Source organism: Prorops nasuta, unplaced genomic scaffold (genome assembly GCF_024137725.1).
Source record: "Prorops nasuta isolate Cenicafe-Biocafe unplaced genomic scaffold, Cenicafe_Pnas_1.2 PNAS00001, whole genome shotgun sequence".
Taxonomy (NCBI): Eukaryota; Metazoa; Arthropoda; class Insecta; order Hymenoptera; family Bethylidae; genus Prorops; species Prorops nasuta.
Genome location: NW_027116798.1, coordinates 18885825 through 18901250, shown reverse-complemented (window position 1 = coordinate 18901250; position 15426 = coordinate 18885825). Strand labels below are relative to the sequence as shown.

Below are 15426 nucleotides of genomic sequence, written 5' to 3'. Positions count from 1 at the left end.
ATCCATAACTTGTCAGCTCCCTAGTATCGGATGATGGGTGTAGCGGGGCAGCGGCGGGATAGGCGCAGGGCCTTACCTGCTTCCGCGAGCTGCCCCGACACACGTAGTTTTAGATGTCAACAGTGACAAATCGTCCGGAATTATTCCCGCCACCGATAGTAAATCCGCGACCAAGACAATAGCCGCTGCTACCAGGAAGTTGTGAAGTGTTAAAATGCAGCGACCGCCGCTTGGCCGCGATCCCATACCGGACAGCAGGAAATACTGCTCTAAGGGAGTGCAGAGAAGGTTAGCCGAGGGAAAACGAAAGAGAGACAGAGATAAAGAAGAGAAGCTACCATAGAGCAGAACTAAGGGTAAATATTCGTTTTGAGGAAATGTCCTGTGACGTTCCGTAGCGTGCTAGGGCTTAAGGGCTTGCAGAACCAATCGGTTTTATTGGGAACCGCTGGCCTTACTCACCTGTCAAGGGTAAGCGGGCAACTTAGCGCAGTGGTCATTCCGTCGGACCGTTCGGACAAATCATATTTTATGTGTTAGATGCGAATCGAAAAAAGCCTTACGCAATTACATAATTTAGTAACAGGTTTGACGGTTAACGAGATCGTTCCCTTGAGTCGGTTCAAGGCCACGGATGTACATTTTCGTGAGGACTCGCGACCTTACATACCGAACCCAAACAATCCAGGTCGTTGTTGGGATCGAGTACGCGGGAATTTAGTGCGAATAACCGTCGAGTAACGCGCACGCGTGAGAGTAGGGACTCATCCGCGTGACGTCGCGTAGTAGTTGGCTCAGGAATCCACCGATGGCGCGCGGAGTACTGCTTGACTCGGTGGATCCTGGCGCAAACGCCGACTAGTTGCTCGAGCGCGAGGGTAGCTATTACGTCATCGGGACTTCAACCGCGTTCATACAGCTTAGGCCGCGTCCACATGAGACACTTCACGTTAGCGTAATTAATTCGTATTATATAGAATATTGTATTATCATCTTACGAGAGTTAGAATAAAGAGAGTTGAACCGTAATTGGAGAATTATTATTATTAGCACCTCCACCCCTAAATTCGCGTACAAGGGTTAGAGCCCTCTCTGTTAAAATAAATATTCGGTTTTCTATTAATAGTACATCGAAGGCGCCCGGGTCTTATAGGAAGTTGCCTATTGCGACGCGAACGCGATCGATAAGGGGTCACTCCCCCCTCCCCTTCTATTATGCCCTTCGGTATAGACAGCAGCATCACAACATAAATAAATGTTTTAACATCTTTAAGCTGAAAACGCCATTTTCGGAACACCGGTATTTTAGAACTTAAAATTAATGTTCTAGGCGTTAGAAAAAACTGAGAGATACATTATTTAAAAGTTTAAAAGTTGCCCTTTCCCATTGTAAAATAGTATTTTTTATATAATATTGTTAATTATGATAAACCGTCGTTTAAACAGAAAACAAGCATGATTGTATCTCCACTTTTTTTAAATCGAGTTTTCAAAAACGCTTCCTTTAGGGCCGGTTCCACCAAAAACAACTTAAACCAAGTTTATCAAATCATCGATTAATTTAAACGCCGAGCTTAAACTCAGTTTAACTGAGATGGCGTTCCACCACTTACTTTTGACGTAGGTTTACTTAAACCTATACTCTGTATGAGGAAACGTCTAAAAATATTACAATCTCGAATCTGATTGGTCAATTCCCTTAGGTATGAAGTATCTTGTCAATTTAAATATTAAATGTCACCCGCCACTTTAAAATAGTTTAAAAGGAATTTCTACAAAATCTTCTCCGTACTCTTGAAGAAGCTTTAAACAAAGCTGCTACAGAATCTGTGAATCAAGTGGTATATAAATTGTAGGTATATAAAGTATATTTTTGCTTATTAAATTGTAAATTAATGCATTTCTCTTCACACATAATAGGAATAGAAAAAATGGAAAGTAAGAATAATAAAAGACCTCAAAACTTTTCAAACTCAGAAAAATTAAAATTGATAGAGTTAATTGAAATAGAAAAACATATCATTGAAAATAAGAAAACAGACAATGTAACAGGAAAACAGAAAGAAATTTGTTGGAGAAAAATTGCAGAGGACTTTAATAGTAGCACAGACCATGGTCATCGAGTATTACAAATATTAAAAAACTGTTGGGACAAGTTAAAAAAAAAGAACAGGAAACATTTTGCAAATGTTCGATTATAAGTTTTCCAAACTGGTGAGTCACTATTCTGTTAGGAAATAATTTTATTGCAATAATATTTAGCATACGTTATTTCAACAGGAGGAGGAACATCTAATATAATTGATGATCCTATCTTTGATAAAGTCAAAGCTATAATTCAACCATCTGTTGAAGGTCTAACAAACAGATTTGATAGTGACAATGGTGAAGGTATGTAAAAGTTAATCGAAAAGAAACTGATGGTAAATCTGAAGTTATTTTTTTTATATTTACTATATATTATTGGTTTCAATAATATACCACAATGCAGTAGAGAAGTTGATGTAAACGACCCAGATGATCCTAGTGAAATATTGGATTATGAAGTTGAGGTATTATCTGAATTAAATGTATTTTATATGTGATATATTCTTTTGAATATTTTATTATAGATGTTAGAAGAAAATTTAACTTTTGAAGATATAAATACCGCTTTATATGAGAGCAATAATGAAGCTTCCTGCCCAGAAAGTAATAAACGGCCTGCTGAAACAACACCTTTACAAAGAAATGTGAAAAAGAGAAAACCAAATTTAACTAGTAGAAATGCTGTTTATTTTGAATTAGCTCAGGTGAAATTAGAAGTGGCGGAGGCATTAAAGGAATCAATTAAAACAAAAACAGAATTAGAAATAGAACTATTAAAAAAGCAAATAGAAAAGGAGGATTTACAAAATAATTATTAAAAAAACAATTAAATGAGAACGTATAGTCCCTTCGTCTCGCTAATCTCTATATATTTTATACTGTTTAAATTATACTTTTAAATATTTCAAATTTTAAAAATTAAATTTCTTGTTATATGAAATGAAACTACAATTTATTACTGCATGTCAATAAGTTTGTTGTAAAATGGGTTAATAAAAGATATATTTTGCAATTTTTAATTATAAACAAATTTATTGGAAATATTTTACTTAGTATCTTGAATATAAGTCATATTTACAACGCATGTTTTTATTTTTAATAAAATTATATTATTTTACAATAAATATTAATATATTTACACAACCTTGGCAGTTAGTTGAAAAGAATTATCAGGCTCTTATGTAGTGGTATCCATCAATAATATGTGCTTATGCTAGCACGTAGACAAACTGGAACATTGAAATGAACGTTCATAATAATGAAAATAATATTTTTTACTTTTGGCCAATATTAATATTATCTATATATGTATATTACCTATGAAAATAATCATTTATTAATACTTGTTGTACATTATTCCTAAGAGTTTGCTCAACTGTGACAGAAATTTGTCCTTCTTGCAAAAGATTTTCCCAAGGAGCAGGCAATGTTAAGATGGATCATCAGGTGGTAAAGTTTCTCCGTTTATACGTGCAATATTATGGAGTACAGCAGTTGCGACGATGATATTAAGAGTTGTTTCAACTGATTGGAAACGAGACCCTAATGACAATATTGGAAACCTTCTTTTCCAAATACCAAAGACACGTTCAATTGTGTTACGTGTTTTAATGTGTGCCTTATTATATGTAATTTCTGCACGAGTTACTGGATTCTGTAAAGGAGTCATTAAATATGGCCGAAGCGAATATTCTCCATCACCCAAAAGTAAGCCATTTACAAATGTTCCACTTTCGAATAAAGCACGTATTCTGGAGTTGTTGAAAATTTTGGAATCATGTACTGACCCTTGCCATCGAGCAACAACATCAGTTAGCTCCAGATTTGCATTACAGATTGCTTGAACATTGATAGAGAAATAGCCTTTTCTATTTCTAAAGTATTCAGCATTATCACCACCTAAAATAAACTCATTTAATTACCTTTACAAAATTTATTTGATAAATAATCTTAAATACTCTATGAAATATTTCTTACCGTATGATTGTATTTTAACATGGGTGCAATCAGTACAGCCAACAACTCTAGGAAATCGAGCAATATCAAAAAATTTCAATTGCTCTCTTTTAATTTCATCTGCTTGTGTAGGAAATTTTACATATATAGGACGCAATGCAGCAATAGCATTTGTTACCCTATGAACAATTTTGTGAGAGCTTGTTTTACTGACACCTGCCAGGTCTCCTGCTGTTAATAAATAAAAGCCTGTTGCATAGAACCTTAATGTCAACAGAAGCTGATTCATTGGAGATATAGCATTGTTTCTATAATAGGAAATATTATAAAATACATTAATCATGGGAATATGATAGCATAATATATGTGATATTTTTTATGTTCATTATTTAGATATTTACTTATCAGTTTTATGAGAAAGCTCATGCTGTATTTCTTCCAAAATTTTAGAAACAAATTGTTTTGACAGTCTTAAACGAGTCTTAAATGCTGTTTCATCAAGCTCCTCAAAATGTGCAAAGCGCCTTTTAATTGTTCTTGGGCATCGACTCAAGACGCTAATAAATTCCTCGTCTTCTGATGATGAAAACAAAAAATCTAACACTGCTGCTTCCATTCTTTATGAAATAAATGTTTTTTTTTAAACAATCACAAACACAATCAGCACAAATGTCACTCCAAAAACCGAATATGAGAGCAGAATGAAGCAAAAGGTTTTGCATCCTTTATGGCTGACACGAATAATTTCGTTTTGGCGCGTTTTTATTTATCCAAGTTAAACCGCTCTTATTGGTTAAACCGAGCTGATCCGAGTTTATCATTTCTAACCGACCAAATTTGGGCGTTTAAGTTTAACCGAGGATAATCTAAGTTTAACCAAAGTTCAAAAAGTCGTGGAACGCATCATTTAGTTTAATCAGAGATTAATGAGTTAAACCTCGGTTAAAGAGATTGGTGGAACCGGCCCTTAGCAATTGACTTGGGACCTTTTTAACCGCTGGAATAAATGTCTGAAGTTTAAAAATACATACTTGAAAAACTCATTTTAAGCTTTAGTATTTTAAAAATGGCATCCAAATCGCAAAATTGTTGCCAATACTTTCATGAATTTTTTACTCGAAAACTACAACTTATCAGCAAAGTGTGAAGAGGGAAAAAGTTCTTAAAATCTTTCAAAGAATTCATCCAATTTTTTTAAAAATAGTTTTGACAGAATTTTTTTAGCAATTAAAAAGCAAAATTTTTTAAAAATCGAAAAATAGCTCAAAACGCTTCCGAAAAAATTGTCATCTATTCCTTAGCTAATTTTGGAAACATTTTATCCTTATACATTTTTTCTTTCAACATACTGTTTTTTAATAACAAAATTTCAAAAGATAAAAAAAAGCTTCTTTTTTCTCGGTTTTGCAACAATGTTTGGGAACGCGGTTCGATATTAGCACTTACAGTCAGTTTTTCCATCTTTTCAATTTAGAAGCATTGCAGAAGTTTTAAAATATTTTTATCTGCAACGAAACAATTTTTTCAGTGTAACAATCCCTCCTTGCATTGCGATTTTCTATGGAACCATTCTAAGTTTTTGCATTTACCTTAATATTTATCGAAATTTGAATTTTTTTGCAAATTTTGTGTAGGAGAATTTATTGCAGCCCAAGTTTTTCCTGTATTTGCTACAAAAAGATTTGCTTTGTTCGAATTCGAACCTGGTTCGGTGGCACGTAATTGTTTTTGAGAGCAGAAATTCGACCTCAAAAATCCAGTAAAATAAATAACTACTTCTTTTCATTATTCTGTTTACGGATAGTAACATATTATTCACTGAAAATATGAATTCTTAAATATTGTAAGTATGCCCAATCGGAAAGCAGCAAAAATATCTAAAAATGACAAATCAGAATCAACCTAGAATGAAAATTTAAATTTTGATGAGGATGATGAGTACATAATAATACTTGATGTAGAAAACTCAGGTTCTGATAGAGATTTCGAGTCAGATAATAAAAATTTTGAGTCGTGCATTCTACTTTCAAATGGTGGGTAGGAGAATGACCTAAAGATAAAATGTCCTAATGATAAAATGACCTAAAAACGCTAACTTCACGTTGGTTAAAAGCCGGTATTGCAGATTACCGACCGAAACGTCCGAATTTCCTAAATTTGAGTAGCTGGCAACGCTGGACTGTCAAACGTCAGTAAATAGAGACAGAGGTTATGCACAGTAGGGAAAAATTCTGGACCTGTCAGATAAGTATTTTAAATGAATAAATGAAAATGAATGAATTACTTTGTGGGTATTTCTTACATTTTACAGAAGAGCTACGAGAGGAAACATTTAAAATATTATGATGTCATGGAAGATGAGGATGTATTCATAGAATTTGCTAAGCAACATATTTTGAAATATTTAAGAGCCGACCCACAATAGGATTATTTGTTATCCACACTGACAGTCTTTGGATAAACGAGAGAGAGAAGGTTATGCTGCTCGAATAATGTTAGGATATTAATACTGTGCCTGGATTGCATATTGCTGCCAAACAGTTTTTGCTTTAGCAACCTTCGTGTTGAATAATACCTATAAAGAAGGCATGTTTTCAAGAGGTCTAGTATATAGGGGAGATCGTTTTTCTCGTGTAATTTTGGTAGTGAGTATAAACTTAAAACTTTTCAATCTGGAACAAGCTTATGCAGGATTAACGCAAATTACTTGTATAGTTATTTGAGCAAATAAATTCTTTTTAGAAGCTCTATCAAACATATACCTTTTGCTTGGATATAATGTTATATGTTTTTTGTAGATTTGTTGAGAAGAAAAGATGTGAGATTACCTTTCGAACAGTCTTTGGAAACTGCAGAAGCTACCTGACAAATATGGTTGCAATCTCACTGAGGTAAAAGAATGAGATATCTTGGTGAATTTTGTAAAATACAATTCTATAGAAATGTCCCAGTTAGTTTTGATAAGAAGAAAGACCAATTAATTTTATTGAAACAATCTGTGTATGTGCTATAATATTTATTACTTTTCTTAGATACAATGATGAAATAAATTTCTGATTGCCTGGCCTGTATTGTGGAGAACCTGATTCAGAAATAACTACTACTAGACTCGAGGAATCGAATATAAACCTTACTAGAAGAAATTGGAATATTAATGTAAAGCATTGCATGCTGTGCATTTCTCTCAAATAGAAATTATTCTTTCTATCATGATAAATACTTCATAATTTTAACTGAACTTTGTTAAATGACTGTTTCAATTTTTCATATTATTCTGTAGATTTCACAATTTACCTGATGGAAGAAAAATATGATTAGAGGAATTCTAAACTACTAATAGAAGCATTATAAATTTCCAGTGCTATTATTACACGAATTTCCTGAAATAGCTGCCTATAATTGGGGATATACAGAGTGCCCACATTTTAAATGTTGAAAAATCAGGAATTTTTGGTTCTAAAGTAATGACTTAAAAAGACCCTCGATTAAAAAAGACATTTTGTGCATTAAGTGGAACTTAGAAGAGTGTTTGCAGATTAAATTTAAAAAACGCATGTTCCAATATTTATAATTGCGGTGTGGCAAATTTATGGTCAGATATATATGAAGGTAAAAGACACAAAGGTTCTTATATATCTGACCATAAATTTGCCACACCACAATTATAAATATTGGAACATGCGTTTTTTAAATTTAATCTGCAAACACTCTTCTAAGTTCCACTTAATGCACAAAATGTCTTTTTTAATCGAGGGTCTTTTTAAGTCATTACTTTAGAACCAAAAATTCCTGATTTTTCAACATTTAAAATGTGGACACTCTGTATATCCCCAATTATAGGCAGCTAATTCAGGAAATTCGTGTAATAATAGCACTGGAAATTTATAATGCTTCTATTAGTAGTTTAGAATTCCTCTAATCATATTTTTCTTCCATCAGGTAAATTGTGAAATCTACAGAATAATATGAAAAATTGAAACAGTCATTTAACAAAGTTCAGTTAAAATTATGAAGTATTTATCATGATAGAAAGAATAATTTCTATTTGAGAGAAATGCACAGCATGCAATGCTTTACATTAATATTCCAATTTCTTCTAGTAAGGTTTATATTCGATTCCTCGAGTCTAGTAGTAGTTATTTCTGAATCAGGTTCTCCACAATACAGGCCAGGCAATCAGAAATTTATTTCATCATTGTATCTAAGAAAAGTAATAAATATTATAGCACATACACAGATTGTTTCAATAAAATTAATTGGTCTTTCTTCTTATCAAAACTAACTGGGACATTTCTATAGAATTGTATTTTACAAAATTCACCAAGATATCTCATTCTTTTACCTCAGTGAGATTGCAACCATATTTGTCAGGTAGCTTCTGCAGTTTGCAAAGACTGTTCGAAAGGTAATCTCACATCTTTTCTTCTCAACAAATCTACAAAAAACATATAACATTATATCCAAGCAAAAGGTATATGTTTGATAGAGCTTCTAAAAAGAATTTATTTGCTCAAATAACTATACAAGTAATTTGCGTTAATCCTGCATAAGCTTGTTCCAGATTGAAAAGTTTTAAGTTTATACTCAATACCAAAATTACACGAGAAAAACGATCTCCCCTATACACTAGACCTCTTGAAAACATGCCTTCTTTATAGGCATTATTCAACACGAAGGTTGCTAAAGCAAAAACTGTTTGGCAGCAATATGCAATCCAGGCATAGTATTAATATCCTAACATTATTCGAGCAGCATAACCTTCTCTCTCTCGTTTATCCAAAGACTGTCAGTGTGGATAACAAATAATCCTATTGTGGGTCGGCTCTTAAATATTTCAAAATATGTTGCTTAGCAAATTCTATGAATACCTCCTCATCTTCCATGACATCATAATATTTTAAATGTTTCCTCTCGTAGCTCTTCTGTAAAATGTAAGAAATACCCACAAAGTAATTCATTCATTTTCATTTATTCATTTAAAATATTTATCTGACAGGTCCAGAATTTTTCCCTACTGTGCATAACCTCTGTCTCTATTTACTAACGTTTGACAGTCCAGCGTTGCCAGCTACTCAAATTTAGGAAATTCGGACGATTCGGTCGGTAATCTGCAATACCGGCTTTTAACCAACGTGAAGTTAGCGTTTTTAGGTCATTTTATCGTTAGGACATTTTATCTTTAGGTCATTCTCCTACCCACCCTTTCAAATGTATCAAACATATCTATTTTTCACAATTATACCGGAAATCAGAAAAAATTAGAAGCAAATCATAATTTTTCGTGGATTGAAGGAGAAAATATTTATTTGGGGAATCTAGATGACCAGTTACATTTGAGCGATGAGATACAAAGAAAAATATCCTTAACGGGATCCCTCACGCATGCTTTACCGACAGTACAAGTCAATAAACAATTCGTTTAATAAAAGTCAAATGCGAAGCAAATTGCAAAAACGGGCTTCTTTAAGACAAGGTGCCAATTCTAACGGATCAATCGAGCTTAAAAAAACTCAAATCGGATGAAGAATAACGCTGTACCATTGTCCTGCGTTCTTGAAGTGGAAATAACCAAAAGTAACCTCTCTTCAAGAACGCGGCACAATGGTACAGCGTTATTTTTCAACTAATTTGAGTGTTTTTAAGTTGGTTTGACTCGTTAGGACTGGCACACTCTCTTACAAACGCCCGATTGTTCAATTCAATCCGCATTTTAATTTTATGAAACTAATTGTTTATTGACTTGTACTGTCGGTAAAGCACGTGTGAGGGATCCCGTTAATGCCACTAGTAGAATTATTGGAGCTTTTTCTCTCTTTAGAAATAAAAAATTATATCATTAACCCATTTGCATCATCGCTTTATTTAAGCTTCTGCATCGAAACCTCAACGGTATTTAACTGACAAATGAATCGCATCACCACGCGCAGTTGATCATATGTGCAGTAACTGGAATCGAAATTATTAATCGAATTTATTAAGAATGTACTTTTTAAACGATTAATATACAGTGCTATGTCGAAAATATTGCATTTCACATTTTCTTTTTACAAAAAAGAAAAACGAATATTTGGCTGTATTTAAAGTTAATCGTAGGCTCGCGGATTATTACGCGCCTGGTGATAGGTGACAGTCGTGACTCGCGGATTACTCCGTGTTTGGTGATTACAGACAGTCGCGACTCGCGGATTATTCCGCTCTTAAAAGAAAGTGGGTTAAAACTTGTGAAGAAAACGGATTCGACTTATCTATAGCAGAACTGAATAATTTTGTAGGAATATTATTGCAATCGTCATACAATATACAAAATGATCAAAATAATATTAGGAAGAGGACACTCTCGTCACATTCCCTTTGCTGTTTCTTCAGCAATGAGTTGCGATAGATTTATTGAAATATAATCTAAAATAAAATATTCAAAATCTCATAATAAAAATGATAACGACTAAGTCTGAAAAGTTCGCGAAATTTTGAATTTATTTAAAAAAAAATTTAATTATTTGATTTTTTCTCAACAGCTTTTTCAGTAGACGAAATGATGATTAGACTTTTCAGACGCAAATGTCTAAAACAATATTTACCGTGCAAACCTGACAGATATGGCATAAAGCTTTGGGGATTTGTGTGGAGCGAATGGATATATTTTCCATTTAAACATTTATTGTGGTAAAAACGATCAAAATTTTGGAATAAGTTTATCTTCGTGCCTACTTGGCTCCAGAGTAGTCTTACAAACGATCAATCCAATGCTAATGGGCTTTTCAAAAAGAAAATTATCTAACTATCATATTTACTTTGATAATTATTTTACCAGTCCAGATTTAGTAATTCATTTGATCAAATAAGGTTTTCGGTGTCGCGACGTTATCTCGAAATTATTAACTCGAAAAACAACACGTCGAAGTTAATACCTCGAACGATAATTACCTCGAAAAATTGGTGTCGCGACGTTACCTTATCAAGGGACACGGTAGTGTCTCGAAGGCAAGTACATATAAAAGTACCGCCGACGCTACCTTGTAACTTATACAGCAAGTTTTGCCGTCCCAATTATTAAACCGATTTATTTCCGTGAATGATCCATTGTCATGATTTAACTAAAGCTTTTCCTAAACTGGTTTTGAATAAGCTTTCATTTGAGACCATAAACATGAAAATCAGTTCATGCAATCTAGAGATCTCATATAATGTTAGCTATATATATATCGAAAATTCAGATTTTTCTCCCTAATCTTCTTCTTCTTTTCCAGCCAGAATGTATGTCTTGGGCTGAAGTTGGTTGCTCAACGTAAATGCTAGTGACGTCGGTAGACGTATGCGTAAACATAGTTACAGACAATCGTAAATAGTGTGTCTGTGTGTGTATCTCCGCGACATGATTTACTTCGTTTATTACGGTAAATCAGGTTAAGCAGCAAATTTGATTGACAGTATTAACCTTAAAATAAGTAGAACCCAATTTTTTAATAAATAAATGAAAGAACATTATTAGACTGTTCTTATTTGAAAAAGATGAGGTTATACTTGTACTCACCATACTCATTAAAAGGATTTTATGGAATCTACAGATTAGATAAGTATAACAATAAATTTTATAATATAAATTGTAATATATTTTGTGGTACTTTGTGGGATTTTATTTCAGATTAAATTATAGTGATGTGTTTATTGTCTGACTGCTGAGGGTCGAGCTGTGGAGTGAAGAATTAAAATATAATGTGGTTGTTGTACCATTTGCTGAGGATAGAGCTGACTGGATGAAGTAAGATTAATCTTTACATATCTTCAACACCGTGCCAAAGAGAAGTATACTTTCAACATTTATATGCATCGGTGATTATCAGGAGCATAATAATTACAAGAAATTGTTAAGGTATTTGAAGATCATATGGTAAACTTCCCAGTATTGAAATCATTAACAAAATCCATATTTAACTGTTTCTTTTCATTAACCTGAAGTGGGTTTCAACTGTCCGATAGGTTATATCATATATATACAAACAAATATTTCAAATTAAATTATGGTAATGCTTGTTTGTAAGATGTGAAACATTCCAAATAACCCTCATTTATGAATAATAGAAGTTGACAAGTGCTTGATTTTGAGTTAATTATATGATAGGAGATGTTTACAAAAAAAAACAAAGACATACCCAAGTATTAAAGATATTTAAACTCAGGGACGTTAGGTTACCAAGAAATAAAGAGAATGAGGATGCAACAAAGTCAAATGTTGGTAAGTAAATGAAATTATTCATATTCTTTGAAATATTTAGTTCCATTGAAGAATTTAGGTAAAAGATCAATTTTATTTTAGGCTTTCTCGTAGTATCGTCATTTAGTATTTTATAGCCACTGTACAAGTCTATTATAGAAAACAGTAATACTTGTGCTTTGAGTTAAATACATTTGGTACACTTGAACTAAAAATCCAAGGAAGAAGGTTTGCACACATACTGACTGATGGAGTTCAATCAAAAATTGGACTATTCACTCCTGCATTTTTTGAGACTTGAAACAGGCCAAGATGAAAGCTTTGAAAGATTGACAAAGTAAGAAATGGCCAATATTCACAAAAAAGTCACCCATTGCTCAGCCATGATTTAAGGCTGGGATTCATTGGATGAAATTATGTAAAGTTGAGTTAATAACTGCTGATTGTTTTCCTCCGTTACCTATGCAAGTATTCTAGGCCAAAGGCAGTATACTGGTCATTGGTATGGATGGAAAAATGCACGGTTATTCTCAATTAAAACTTTGTCCAAATATTAATGGTTTCCACTCCATTCTGCAGCACCAGAAATCCGACCAGTTTCAACAATGTATAGAGATTAGCGAAACGAACATCTGAGGACTCTGGCACAGGAAATGTTATAAGGGACTCGCCAATGTATCTCCTATGTCACCTTTGTCAAGAATTAGCAGCATAAATGTGAGAGTAATTGGTGATAAAAAGAAATGTGGTATGCAAAACGACAATGTCAGCTTTAATTATATGCTTGATTGTAGTTTATTTAAAGCTTTGCGAATTGCTTGTCCAATCATGCCACTGTATCACCTCAAGCAGCTGATGGAGTTACTGAAGTTTCGCAAAGTCAGATGTTGGTAAAAAGTGAAATGTTGATAAACAGAAAATGTAAATTAATTAAAACACACATTTTACTTAATTATTTTTATATGTTGAAAGTATTTTTATTGATTATGAAAAATTTAATCAAACTTTTATTATAGTGAAACTGAAAATATTAAACAAGTAGTCGGGACATTCATTATGAAGTTCATTTATGCGGAATGCATTACAAATATCAATAAATTCAATGTGTTGACTGTGTTATTTTTTCAATATTAATATATATTATTTTATTAGTTAAGCGCTGCTGTATCAAAAAATGAGAAGTGTGGAAATTTTCTTTAAATTCTGTAGGAAAATTAAAAGAATTATTTAATTTTTTAAATATTATACTCTTACAAAACGTTATGAAATCCCACAAAAAACAGACTTCGCCTGTAAAAAAAGGCGGCAAGTACATAAATCATCTAGCATAAATAATATAGTAAAATTATCCAATTAAAAAAAGTAGTGAAATCCAAATATTAGGCAAATGTATTTTTTCACCTTAGCAAAAGTTAAATTTTTGAAAAAAAAAGGAACAAAAAGTTACTTGCCGGGCACGTAATGTCCATGCATAGTGGGAAACTGAATCGTGTGTGAGATTCAGCTGTAGCGTAGTACAGCAAATTTCATGTTAAATACAGAGTGAAGTTAGCCGAACCACAGACGATTCTATTTCTCACTGTGCATGGACATTACGTGCCCGGCAAGTAACTTTTTGTTCCTTTTTTTTTTCAAAAATTTAACTTTTGCTAAGGTGAAAAAATACACTTGCCTAATATTTGGATTTCAGTACTTTTTTTAATTGGATAATATTACTATACTATTTATGCTAGATGATTTATGTACTTTCCGCCTTTTTTTACAGGCGAAGTCTGTTTCTTTTGGGATAATTATTACTTCGAAAAACAATAGTCGAAGTGAATACCTCGAAAACAAGAACCTCGATTCAACATTACCTCGAATGATAATTACCTCGAAAAATTAATAGTTTTATATTTATTGTAACAAGAATAAAAATATCTACAAAGTTATTTAACTATAAGAAGAATAAGGCGGATGAAAGGAATAATTCATTACTTTGCTATTGCCAATAGGTTGAAACGGATTTTTGGATTAAAATAAACCGAAAATTTTATCGTCAATATTGCTGGACTAAACATTTATTAATATATTTGTAACAACAAGTTTTCTTGATTAAACAGTTCTGAATAGATTACAAGCGTATAAGAATTTTTTCAATTTATTAGTGTCACATATAATTATTAGTTTCAGTTTTGAATATTTTCATTAGTATTATGCTTAAATTGAGGTATTCTTAGATTTTATCTACCTTAAAATAATGTTACTCGAGTATGTTTAAAATAGTAAAGGAAAAAGGTAACTGTTATATCAAGGTTATCTTTTTGCACGTGAAAAAGAGTACAAAAATGTTACATTCTGGCGTTGTATTAAGTATGAATCGGAGAAATGCAAAGGTCGCGCTCAAACAACTGAAAATAGAATAATATTTCACAATGAGTTACATAATCATGTGGTATCTTCTGAAGAACCAGGGGTCAAAAAAGTAGTTTCATTAATAAAAGAAAATGCAAAGACTAGTAAAGATTGTAACGTTGCGTTCCCGCAGCGTTATAATAGCTGCCATCTAGCGCTTTGCTAATCTCAAGCGTTATATAGGCGGGTCGTGTGCCAACTAGGAAGTTATCAACCGATAAGTTATTGATCGAGGATCGATAACTTGTCGGCTTCCTAGTGTCGCGCGATGGGTGTAGCGGGGCAGCGGCGGGACAGGCGCAGGGTCTTACCTGCTCCCGCGAACTGCCCCGACACACGTAGTTTGAAGGTCCATAGTTACAGTTAGTTTTAGAGGAAATCCCCGCCGCCGGTATAAAGCTGCAGCAAAGCAGCAGCCGCCGCATCGAAAAATAAAAAGTGCCAACGGCAGCGCGACGACTGCCACCCTGCCACGAACCCATACCGGACAGCGGAGACTACCAGCCCTTCGAGCCTGTGTCAAGGGCGAGAAAGAGATAGGGAGAGATAGCAGATAAGAGAGCAAGAGCGAGAGAGAAGAAGAGAGCGAGAGAAAGAGAGATAGAAGTAAGCCAGCCCTAGGCAGCTGAGATAAGGGTGATTATTCGTTTTGTGAAAAATTCCTGTGACGTCCCGGGGTGTGCTAGGACTTTAGGGTTCGTAGCACCGATCGTTTTTATAGGGAACCGCTGGCCTGCTCACCTGTCACAGATAAGCGGGCAACCTAGCGGAGTAGT

The 15426-nt window shown here is 33.5% G+C and overlaps 1 protein-coding gene across 1 annotated transcript in view; it reads left to right on the top strand.

Moving 5' to 3' along the window:
• The window catches only part of LOC136773839 (arylsulfatase B-like), a 316178-nt gene that overhangs the window by 99051 nt on the left and 201701 nt on the right, over positions 1–15426 (top strand). The gene's annotated exons all lie outside the window — the stretch shown is intronic.